The sequence below is a fragment of the Chiloscyllium plagiosum genome, chromosome 9, assembly GCF_004010195.1.
Source record: "Chiloscyllium plagiosum isolate BGI_BamShark_2017 chromosome 9, ASM401019v2, whole genome shotgun sequence".
In the NCBI taxonomy this organism is placed as follows: Eukaryota; Metazoa; Chordata; class Chondrichthyes; order Orectolobiformes; family Hemiscylliidae; genus Chiloscyllium; species Chiloscyllium plagiosum.
Window position 1 is genome coordinate 46002141 of NC_057718.1, and position 12349 is coordinate 46014489.

Genomic DNA, 12349 nt, shown 5'->3' on the forward strand with positions numbered 1-12349 from the left:
AATGTCTTTTAAATGTTGTAATTGTACCCATGTCTACCATTTCCTCTGGCAATTTGTTCCATATAATTCTGTGTGAAAACGTTGCCACTCAGGTCTCTTTTAAATCTTTCCCCTCTCACCTTAAACCTATGCCCTTAAGTTTGGACTCTGCTCACCACTCAGCCTCCTACGTTCTGGGGAAAACAGCCCCAGTCTATCCAGCCTCTCCTTATAACGCAAACCTTCCAGTCTCAGTAAATGTCCTTATAAATCTGTTTTGCACCCTTTCCAGTTTAATAACATCCTTCCGATACCAGAATAGTATGCAGCACTCAAAACTTGGCCTTACCAATGTCTTGTACACTCATAATGTGACATCCGAACTCCTGTTCTGAATGTTCTGACCAATGAAGGCAAGCATGCCAAACACTTTCTTCACCATCCAGTCTACCTGTGATGCCACTTTCCAGAAACCACATACCTGCACCCCTAGGTCTGTTCGACAACTATCCCCAGGGCCCTACCATTGTCCGTGTAAGCACCACCCTGGTTTGTCTAACCAACAATTTGCATTTATCTCAATTAAACTCCATCTGCTATTCCTTGGCCCACTTGAACAGTTATAGAGTCATAGAGATGTACAGCATGGAAACAGACCCTTAAGTCCAACCTGTCCATGTCAACCAGACATCCCAACCCAATCTAGTCCCACCTGCCAGCACCTGGCCCATATCGCTCCAAACCCTTCCTGTTCATATACCCATCCAAATGCCTTTTAAATGTTGCAATTGTACCAGTCTCCACCACTTCCTCTGGCAGCTCAATCCATACACACAACTCCCTGCATGAAAAAGTTGGCCGAATGGTCTCTTTTATATCTTTCCCCTCTCACCCTAAATCTATGCCCTCTAGTTCTGGACTTCCTGACCCCAGCGAAAAGACTTTGCCTATTTATCCTATCCATGCCCCTCATAATTTTGTAAGGTCCTCTATAAGGTCACCCCTCCAGGGTGACCCTCCGATGCTCCATGGAAAACAGCCACAGCCTATTAAATCTCTCCTTATAGCTCAAATCCTCCAACCCTGGCAACATCCTTGTAAATCTTTTCTGAACCCTTTCAAGTTTCACAACATCTTTCTGATAGGAAGGAGACCAGAATTGCACGCAATATGCCAACAGTGGCTGAACTAATGTCCTGTACAGCTACAACATGACCTCCTAACTCCTGTACTCAATACTCTGACCAATAAAGGAAAGCATACCAAACACCTTCTTCACTATCCCATCTACCTAGGACTCCACTTTCAAGGAGATATGAACCTGCACTCCAAGGTCTTTGTTCAGCAACACTCCCTAGGACCTTACCATGAAGTGTATAAGTCCTGCTAAGATTTGCTTTCCCAAAATGCAGCACTTTACATTTATCTGAATTCAACTCCATCTGCCACTTCTCAGCCCATTGGTCCATCTGGTTAAGATCCTCCAATTTTGGTGTCATCTGCAAACTTACTAACTGTACCTCTTATGCTCGCATCCAAATCATTTATGTAAATGACAAAAAGTGGAGGACCCAGCACCAATCCTTGTGGCACTCCACTGTTCACAGGCCTCCAGTCTGAAAAACAGCCCTCCACCACCCCCCTCTGTCTGCTACCTTTGAGCCAATTCTGTATCCAAATGGCTGATCAACATCCTGTTATACTCTTAGATAACCTTCACAGCCCATTGTACCACCAGTTTTGGTGTCATACACAGATTTATTAGCAATACCTTCTATATTCTCATCCAAATCATTTACATTAATGGCAAACATATGTAGACCCAGTGCCGATCTTAGTGGCAGACTGCTGGTTACAGGCCTCCAGTCTGAACAGCAGCTCTGTACAACTAACCCTCTATTTCCTAACAGAAAGCCAATTTTGTATCCAATTGGCTAGGTCTCCCTGGATCCCATGAGATCTAACTTTACTAACCAGTCTAGCACGTAGGGCCTCTTTGAAGGCTTTGCTAAAGTCCATGTAGACAATGTCTACTGCTCCGGCTTCATCCATCTTCTTGGTCACTTCTTCAAAAAAACTCAATCAAATTTGTGAGGCATGATTTTCCATGCACAAAGCCATTCTGACTATCCGTAATCAATTCTTATCTTTCCAAATGGATGTAGATCCTGTCTATTAAAATCCCCTCCAACAACTTACCCAGTGCTAACGTCAGGCTCCTTGGTCTGTGGCTTTTTCTTGCAGCCTTTCTTAAATATTAGCACATCATTAACCACCCTCCAGTTTCTGACACCTCACCTGTGGCTGTCAATTATACAAATATTTCTGCTGGATGCCCTGAAATTTCTTCCTTAACTTCCCACAATATTTTGCGATGCATTTGATCAGGTCCTGGGGATTTATTTACCTTTTCTTAAGATCTCTAGCACCTCCTGCTCTGTAATGTGAATATTTTCAAGATATTGCTATTTATTCCCCTGAGTTCCCAGTTTGCATATCTTTCTCCACGAGTAAACACTGATGAGAAATATTCATTTAGGATCTCACCCATCTCCTGTGGCTCCACACATTGATGATCTCATTGATCGTTTAGGGGCCCCAGTCTCTCCCTAGTTATGCTTTTGCCTTTAATATACCTGTGGAATGTCTTGGATTCTCTTTACCTTATCTGTCAAAGCTATCTCATGTCCCCTTTTTACCTCCTGATTTCCCTCTTAAGTTTACTCCTACAATTCCTGTGTTCCTGAAAGGCTTCACTTGATCCCAGCTGTTTATACCTGAAACAAGCCTTTTCTTGACCAAACCCCCAATATCTCTAGGCATCTAGTGTTCCTTATTTCTGCCGGTCTTGCCTTTCACTCTAACAGGAACATGCTGTCCCTGAACTCTCAATATCTGGCTTTTGAAAGCCATCTATTTGCCCGACATCCATCTGCCTGCAAGCAGCTCCTCCAACCAAGTTTTGAAAGTTCCTGTTTAATACCATCAAAATTGGCCTTGCCCCAATTTAGAATTTTAACTTGTGGACTAGACCTATCCTTTTCCATAATTAATTTAAAACTATTAGAATTATGGTCACTGGTTCCAAAATGCTCCCCCACGCACTTCACCTACTTGCCCTACCTTATTTCCCAAGAAGAGGTCAAGTTTTGCCTGTTTTCTAGTAGCTACTCTACATGTTAATTGAGAATTGTTTCCTGAACACACTTAACAAATTCTTTCTCATTCAAACCCTTAACACTATTGTAGTCCCAGTCTATATTTGGAATGTTAAAATCCCCTACAAGTACAACCTTCCTATTCTTACAGTGATTTTCCTATACATTTGCTTCTCAATTTCCCGGTGCCTATAGTTTAATCCCATCAAAGTGATCACTCACTTCCTATTTCTAACTTCCATCCGTATAGCTTCAATGGATAATCCCTCCGGAAAATCCTCTCTAAACACTGCTGTGATGTTTTCACTAATCAAAAACACCATTCCCCCTTCTCTTGTCTCCCCTTGTATTCTTCCTGTAGCATGTGTTCCGTGGAAAATTAAGTCCTGTCCCTCCCTCAGCCATGTTTTTGTAACACCTATGATATCCCACTCCCATGTTTCCATCCATGTCCTGAGTTCAGTTAACTTACCTGTCAGGCCTCTTGCACTGAAATAATTGCAGTTTGATTCATCAGACTTCCCTTGTTCTATGCCATGCTCTTGTCTGCGTTATCTATTTAACCTACTCTCTTTAATTTCTGCACTAGCCTCAACCTTCTCTTTTGTCTCACCACTGTTTAGAGTCCTACACCCCAGCCAGACTAGTTTAATCCTCCTGGATAGCAATAGCAAATCTGCCCACCAGGGTATTAGTCCCCCTCCAGTTCAAGTGCAACCTGTCCCTCTTGTACAGCTCACTTCTTCCCCAGAACAGATCCCAATGATCTGAAAATCTCAATCCCTGCACCTTGAACCAACTGCTATATCTCAGGGGCCGTTTCTGTTCTAAGGATGTACATATTAATTTGCAATCCGAGAAAGATGACATAATAATGCAATAAAACATAATTTATTTTTGGTCAGAGATTTTATCAAGCCAAATATTTTATGATACTTATAAACAATGTTCAAAACTAAATATATCATAGGTTGGGCTGAAAGTTCATGTACCCTGGATATTATAATTAACCAGAACAACATCTGATCAGAGTGACCAACTTGTAAAATGTATGTACTATTTCATCTGTACATTTTTAGCACTGCTCCCTGGTTTGATTTTATGCCGTTGGTGAGTGCTGAATACAAAGGGAGGTTCTTGCAATGGTAGGGTCCAGTTAAGTTCCCATTGGAGGGATGGGAGAGGCAGTAGTACCTAACTGTGCAAATGATAAAATATCAGCTTTCTCAAATCAGGATGATGGTTAGAAAGTAAGTTGGTAATGGATTTAAGGTGGATTTTGCACTAGCCTATCACACATATTCATTAAAATCCATGATTTCTGTTTAATTTATGATTGAGTTAACAGGAAAATGTTTCTGACTAATGACTGGACACTGGTGTAGAGCAGACAAGGTAATCATCTGGGGTGAAAGTGAGGTCTGCAGATGCTGGAGATCAAAGTTGAAACTTTATTGCTGGGACAGCACAGCAGGTCAGGCAGCATCCAGGGAACAGGAGATTCGACGTTTCGGGCACAGGCCCTTCTTCAGGGGTGGAATGGTGCTCGATGGTTAGCACTGCTGCCTCACAGCGCCAGGGACCCAGGTTCAATTCCACCCTCTGATGACTGTTTGTGTGGAGTTTGCACATTGTCCCTGTGCGGGTTTCCTTCGGGTGCTCTGGTTTCCTCCCACAGTCCAAAGATGTGCAGATTACATGGACTGATTATGCTAAATTGCCCATAGTGTCCAGGGATGTGCAGGATAAGTGGATTAACTATGGGAATTGCAGGATTATAGGGTAGGGAGGTGGGTCTGTGTGGGATGCTCTTCAGAGAGTTGGTGTGGACTGGATGGGCCGAATAGCCTGCTTCTACACTATAGGTATTCTATAATTTGGAGTGAAAAGAAACTGCTTTTCTTAAATCAGAAACTTAGGGAAATAGGCTGAGCTATGATATGAAACTTGGCTATCAGCTGTTCAGAGAGGCCAGGGCAAAGCTGAGCATGGGAAGGAAGTCTGGTTGTGACAATCCTTACAAGAGTTGGAGGTAGGGATTTGGACAATGAAAGGAACCACCATTCAAGGGAGCACAAAGCTTGATAGATGGATTGAGGTCAGGTCAACTGGCATCTTAGATTAAATAACGAATTAATAGAAACACTGTGCAGATACTTAAGGGGGCATTTCAGAAAGCATAGAAAAGAGAAAAGAGAAAATAAATTGCAAGGTGCAGACCCACTATCAACGGTTAACTTAAAGTGGACGTATCAAAGAAAAAGCTGATAATTGTGCAATGATAGGTCAGAGGATTGGACAGAATATAAAATGAACCAAATGCCTAAAATATTAATAAGGAAGGAAAAATTAGAGTTTAAAGGAAAGCTACTTTTAAAAAAAGGCAATTAAAAAGAGTTTCTTCATCGATTTAAAAAGTTTACAAAGTGTGCATTGATCTTACAGAAAATGATGCAGGGAAGTAAAATTGGAAAATAAGGAAATGGCAGATAAACTGAACCATTACCTGTCTCAGTCTTCACTATAAAGGATACAAATAAAATCCTAGAAATAGCTATCATCAGGAATTGGAAGGGAGGGAGGAAAAGAAGAAAATTACAGCTACCAGCAAAGTAATGATTGTTGCATCTCTGTACAAGCCCCCAGATTCTGAATGTTTTCAACCCAAACTTTTAAAAGAAGTGGCTACTGAGATAGTTGGTTTTAGTTTTATGGCAATCACTAGATTTGGGAAGGTTCCAACAGAATGGAAAGTAGCTATTATATCTTCTTGTTCAAAAAGGGAGGAAGACAAAAACAGGAAGGTTTAGACCAGTTAACCTAACATTTAAATATAAGCATGCATTTGTTAAAAGTATCATAACTGGACACTTAGATAAATTCAAAGTAATCAGGCAAAGTCAATAAAGCTTTGTGAAAGGGAAACAACATTTATCAAGTTTGATTGATTTCTTTGAAGAAGTACCATGTATTCTGGGTTGGGGGGACCAACAGATGTACTGTACTTAGATTTCCAGGAGGCACTTAATAAAGTGCCACATCAAATCTTATTGCATAAAATAAAAGCTCATCATGCAATGGGTATCATATTGGCATGGAAAGGAGATTAGCTACCTAACAGAAAACTGAGTAGCCATAAATAGGTCATTTCTGTTTGGAAGAAACAGTGACAAATGGTTTACCACAGGGATGAATACTGGGACCTCATCACATTACCATTTATTTAAACGATTTGTAAGAAGGGACAGATAAATTTGCTCATCACATATAAAGATATGTAGGAAAGTAAGTTGTGAAGAAGATACAACATAGCTACAAAAAGATAGATGGTTTGATGAGTGGGCAAAGGTGTGGCAAATAGATGTAATGTGAATAAATGTGAATTTGTCCACTCTGGCAGGAATCTTGAAAAAGTAGCATAATATCTTCGTAAGTGAGAGAATGCAGATGTTTGAGACTCAGAAGTCTGGTTGTCCAAATATATGATTCGTAAAAGATGAATTGATATCTAAAGTGAATAATTAGGAAAGCAAATAAAACGTTATCCATTTATTAAGAGGGGAATTAAATGCAAAAGTTGGGAAGTTGTGCTTCAGTTTTAAGTTCTTATTTCAATAGAGGCCACTGGTGACACTACATCTGAAGTACTGTACAGCACTGGGCTCCCTAATTAAGGAAGGATGAAACTGGAGGCACTTCAGAAAAGGTTTACTTGGATAATACCTGGAACAAGCAGATTGTGTTATGAGGAAAGACAAAACAGGTTGGTCTTTTATTCATTGGAATATAAAAGAGTAAGAAGTGACTTGATTGAAACATACACAATCCTGAGAGGAATTTGACAATGTAGATGTGGGAAGGATGTTTCCTTTGGTGAGAGAATCAAGAACTCAGGGTCACTGTTTAAACATAAGGGATTGCCCATCTAAGATGCAGGTAATGAGAAACTTTTTACCTTTCCTCTCAAAGGTTGTGAGATTTTGGAATTCTCTATCTCAAAAAAACAGTGGAGACAGACTCTTTGAATATTGTTCAGGAAGAGATAGATTCTTCATTAGCAAAGAGGTGAAAGGTAATCTAGGATGGTCAGGACTGTGGAGATGAGTTTAAAATAAGGTCACCTATGATCTTATTAAATAGCAAAGCATGTTTGAAGAGCTTAGTGACCTATTCCTGCACCTATTTCATATATTTGTAGGTCAGTAATAAGGCTGGAAAAGTCAAAACTAACTGAGGGAAGATCAAGGGTAATAGAGAGAAGGTTGGTAGATTGAAAAATTGTGGAACAATTCCAGGTTGACAGACAGTTGATCAAGGAGAATGGTGGATGGTTCAAAGGTGACAGTAAGCTAGGTGAGAGGATAAAGGGAGACTCCAGAATGATGGAAAAAAGGTCAAGGAAGACTGAGGGGCAGTGCATGACAACGACTTGAAGCTCCAGGGCTCCAAGAGTGGCTGGTGAGAAGGAGATGGAAGCAGTCAAAGTTCACTGTCCTCCTCTCAGACAGACAGATGCTGCTGCTGACTTGCGGGGCATGAATGTCTCTCTGGGTGCCATTTAAACACAGCATCTAGACCTTGGATCACAGTGAAGTAACAGCAAGGTCAGTGATTTCCTGACCAGTTGACTGGACACATTGATTATACATAGTTAATTTGCTGACCACCATTTGTCTTTCCACTTCAAAGTTCTACTCAGTTCTAGCGCTGCAGTCAAGACACTCTCTGATGCCACAAACTTCAGCCTAATGTTGTTTGTTAATCACATGATACAGGCAGCCTGTTCTTCTTAAATGCCCCAAGTTGCATCTTAAGGTGAAGCTGCCATAAAAGATTGCTATTATGTACATACTTGCATATTTATTACCAGGTCAAAAACATGGGATCTGCATAACAAATATAGAGCTGAGGCATTAGCGATGGATATGAGCAGTGGGAAAGATGTCAGATTTCTGCCAATCATGAGGAGATGATTGGGCAAAAATCCCTCAAGGATCATATTCAGAAAGAAGTGGGAGTAGGTCACTGGAAGATTAACCCCTGCGCTTTGGACCTGACAACTTGGCATTAGTGTCACAACAAGGGTAGGTCAGTGTTTAGCAATGTTGCTTCACAATGCCAGGACTTGGTTAGTGCCCAGCCTTTGGTGACTCTGTGGAGTTGGCACGTTCTCCCTGTATCTGTGTATGATTCCACTGGGTGCTCCAGTTTCTTCCCACAGCCCAAAGGTGTGCAGGTTAGGTGGATTGATCATGCTGCATTGACTGTACTGTCCAGAGATGTGCAGGTTGGGCATGTTAGCCATAGTAATTGTGAGGTTATGGGGATAGGATCTTGGTAGGATGCTCTTTGGCAGGTCAGAGCAGGCTTGATGGGCTGAATAGCCTCTTACTGCACATAGGAATTCTATAATTGTAAGTCTAATGATCCCGATTGGATGGTTAACAGCATTTTGAATGTATCAAGGCCACATTTGACCAGGTGTTGCGTCAAGGTGCCCTAGCTATACCAGAGTCAATGGCAATCATGGAAAAGTCTTTGTTGGTTGCACTTATACCGAGCACAAAGGAAGATTGCTTTAGTTGTTGATGGTCAGGTATCTCAGCACCAGGATATTTCTGCAGGAGGTCTTCAGAGTAATGTCCTTTTACCAAAATTTCCATCTGCTTTAACAATTTTCCCTCCAACACAAGGTCAGAAGAGGGCTTGTGCAATCATGATTGCACAATGTTTAGCATCATTTGTAATTCCTCAGATAGTGAAGCAGTCTGTGTCCAAATGCAGCAAGATCTGGACAATATTCGGGCTTGGGCTGAAAAGTAGCAAGTATCATTTGCACCACATAAATGCAAGGCAACTAACAACTCCAACAGGAGTTGGTCTAACCATCACTCTTTGATATTTAATGGCATTACCAATACCGAATCTCACCTTACCAACATCCTGGGGGATTCCATTGACCAGAAACTGCATAAGGTCCATATAAATAGTGTGGTTACAAAGGTAGGCCAGACTCTAGGAATCTTGCAGTGAGTCACCCACTTCCTGATTCTCCAAAGCTTGTCTACCATCTACAAAGCACAAGTCAGGAGTGTGATGGAACATTTCCCACTTGCCTGGGTGAGTGCAGCTCCAGTAACACTCAAGAAGCTTCACACCATCTGGGACAAAGCAGGCCACAACTGGCAGCGCATCCAAAATATTCACTCCCTCCCCAACAATGCTCAGTAGCAAGATGCACCTTTCACAAACACAACCACTCTGGAAGGACAAGAGCAACAGAAATATGGGAACATCACAACCAGCACGTTTCCCTTAAAAACACTCACCATTCAGATTGGACAATATATTGCCCTTCCTTAAGTGTCACTGGGTCAAAATCCTAGGATTCTCTCTCCATAACAGCATTGTGGGTATATCTACTGTGCATATACTGCAGTAGTTTAAGGTAGTACCTCACCAGCACCTTCTCATGGGCAACTAGGTCTGGGCAATAAATACTGACCCAGCTAGTGGCACTCACATCCTACAAATGAATTTTTCAAAATATGCAATCAAAGAAAAGTGAAATTGTCTAGGCTGTATGACTTTCTATATCTTAAAGATATCAAGGGATATGTCTTTGCAAAGATGTGCATGGCCATATAAGTTTCAATAGAGTTCATAAGAAGTGAAAATCAGTTTAAAAAATCTAAGTCTTAGAAAGGGAGTGACAATTCTGCAGTTGCTGAAGATAATTCATATTGTTATGAAGAAAAGTTTCTAAAATACTTATTTTCTCTAACTGTGGATTGTTGCCATATATTAAAGATAATCAAAGCTGACTACTCAATATAAATAGTAGACGAGACTTGAAAAGCTTCTTAATAGACTTGTGTGGGCATATTGAATTCCTGTTTGGCAGGAATTCAATCCACAATGTAGTTTATACTTGGCAGTCAGCTGCACAGGTTAATACAACCAACATGGGGCTGTTTTACAATCTGCTATCACTGTTGGGTTTGGTGGCTTAGGTGCTGAAACTAAATCTGTACTGAACCTTGGTTTCACTCACAAGAGCTGGAACATATTCAATTCTGGCTGTTGGTTTGGCTGAGATTAGCGATGGCATGCTGGCTGCTGTTTAACAGGAATTAAAGATGTCATCTACAGTGGTCTCAGGAAGGCTTGTAACCGCTTGGCTGCTCTGTAAAATGCAATGTAGTTTCATCTGGAGCCCCTTCGGCAAGACAAGGCCTCTCTGGTCAGTGTTATGCCTGAGGTAGTGTCTGATCAGACCTGCTCATCATTAGAATGTAAATCTACCTCTTATTGAAAGGAGAAGTCCTTACTGAAACTGATACAAAGACAATAGTTAGCATCAGTACCAGACACACAGGCCTCAGGTGATACTCACCACAATTACAATAAATGCTATGCAATACTCAAAGTTATATTTGTAATATTAAGATATGTGAAATGTTTGTTGTTTTGTGTTCATATGCAAGCGGATTCCTGCAGCTATCAAGGTTTAACTGTTTTAGTCCTGGTAACACTATCGCTTTAGTGTCTAACTTTTTGGGATCTTGTGCTAAGTCAATAGCTGTGTGCATTTTTTGTAATATTAACACACTTTATTTTTCATTTCGGTTACAATTACAGACATCCAAAGCACCTGAGCAACATTTCACAATAAAATGAAGAATCACATTCTGAGTCATCCATAACTGCATTTGCTTTGCAAATTTTGAGCCACTTGAGGCTGACTTTGGAAGAAATGCAAGGAAAGGAATGGATTTCCATCATCAAACAGTAAGGTATGAGCAACACGCAGGAAGTGCCTACTGACTTCCAATTGCAGGGCATTTATTAATAAATGAGCCACTTGGGTAAAGTCATGGCAATAAATGTACATCTGGGCAAAACTGGAAGAAGATTGGTAACAGAACAAAATATTCTCCCTTTGAAATTTCCTGTGAGAGTGACTGAAAATGAAAGAGGATTATCTCACAAATTTTCATTGGAAAATTGATTTAAAAATTGCAGGTCAGAAGTCACATGTCTGAACTACATTATATGGTGTCACTGCACGTTCAAGAAGAACAAACCAATCAGCCACTTGCAAAGTCCGATCGTACACTGAGAGCAATACTCTGTGATTTGAACTGAGGACGCTGCCAATGATGCCTATGCTGGCTGTCGAAGCTTAGAAGAGAAAAACAGACACAGTGCGAGCACATTGTGTGCACCCAGCATGTGGGTAACTTTAAAAAAATATAAATATAACCAAAAAAATAAATAATGGGCTTGACCTGGGTTTGCTTTGTTTTGTTTGGACAGTTTTCTCAGCACTGCTTTTATTTTCCATTTCCCTTGATCTTCAAAAAACACTTTAAAAACAAAAACAAAGCTCTAATCAAATGTCATTTGCCAATTTATGCAGAACTGACCCATTGCGGAATGCACACCTTCAACCACAAGTGCTTGGAGAAATGTACACAGGAGGCATCACTTTACATGTGCATTCTGGGGTGACTCTTAAACTGAATTCCTGGATACAAGGATAATTCATCAGCAAGCAGTGATATAGACAGAATACAGATACACTGTTGCCAGTAGTCAGTTGGCATGTGCAACTGGAAACAATGCCTTATGAATAATGATAAACCATGAACTATCTCCGAGTTTTGAGTGCATTTGCTGGTATTTCCAGTTATCATTTGTTTTTAGTGGAGTGACAGTTGTGGAAGTTACTGTGGTGGCCAGATTATGAAGATTAAATTTTCAACAGGCAGTTGCCAAGCATTAATTTCTCATCTGAAGAATGGTACCTTATACTTGATGCAAGATTTCTTCCAAAGATGTGGAGGCCTTCTTCCTCATTAGTGGCTAAAAGTCCAAACGGGAGGCATTTTTTTTTTTGAAGGCATCAGCTTGTTTTACCTGAGCTTCTCCTCTTAGGGCTGTGCCACTTGCTGCTAGACCCCTTGTTGTTTTGTTACTTCACAAGGATCAGAATTGGGAGAAAGTGAGGACTGTAAATGCTGGAGATCAGAGTCGAGAGTGTAGTACTGGAAAAGCATAGCAGGTCAGGTAGCATCCGAGGGGCAGGAGAATCGACATTTTGGGCATAAGCCCTTCATCATTCCTGATGAAGGGCTTATGCCCGAAACGTCAATTTTCTTGCTCCTTGGATGCTGCCTGATCTGCTGTGCTTTTCCAGTACTACACTC

The 12349-nt window shown here is 40.9% G+C and overlaps 1 long non-coding RNA gene across 3 annotated transcripts in view; it reads left to right on the forward strand.

Moving 5' to 3' along the window:
* Window positions 1-11870, forward strand: part of LOC122553220 — a 30007-nt gene extending 18137 nt beyond the window's left edge. For 2 of the 3 annotated variants that reach the window (XR_006312640.1, XR_006312638.1), the window contains 2 exons: window positions 6756-6900; window positions 10779-11870. This is a non-coding gene — a long non-coding RNA (uncharacterized LOC122553220). The remainder of the gene's footprint in view (window positions 1-6755; window positions 6901-10778) is intronic. The other variant, XR_006312639.1, reaches the window with a different exon arrangement.
* Window positions 11871-12349: the final 479 nt, after the last annotated feature.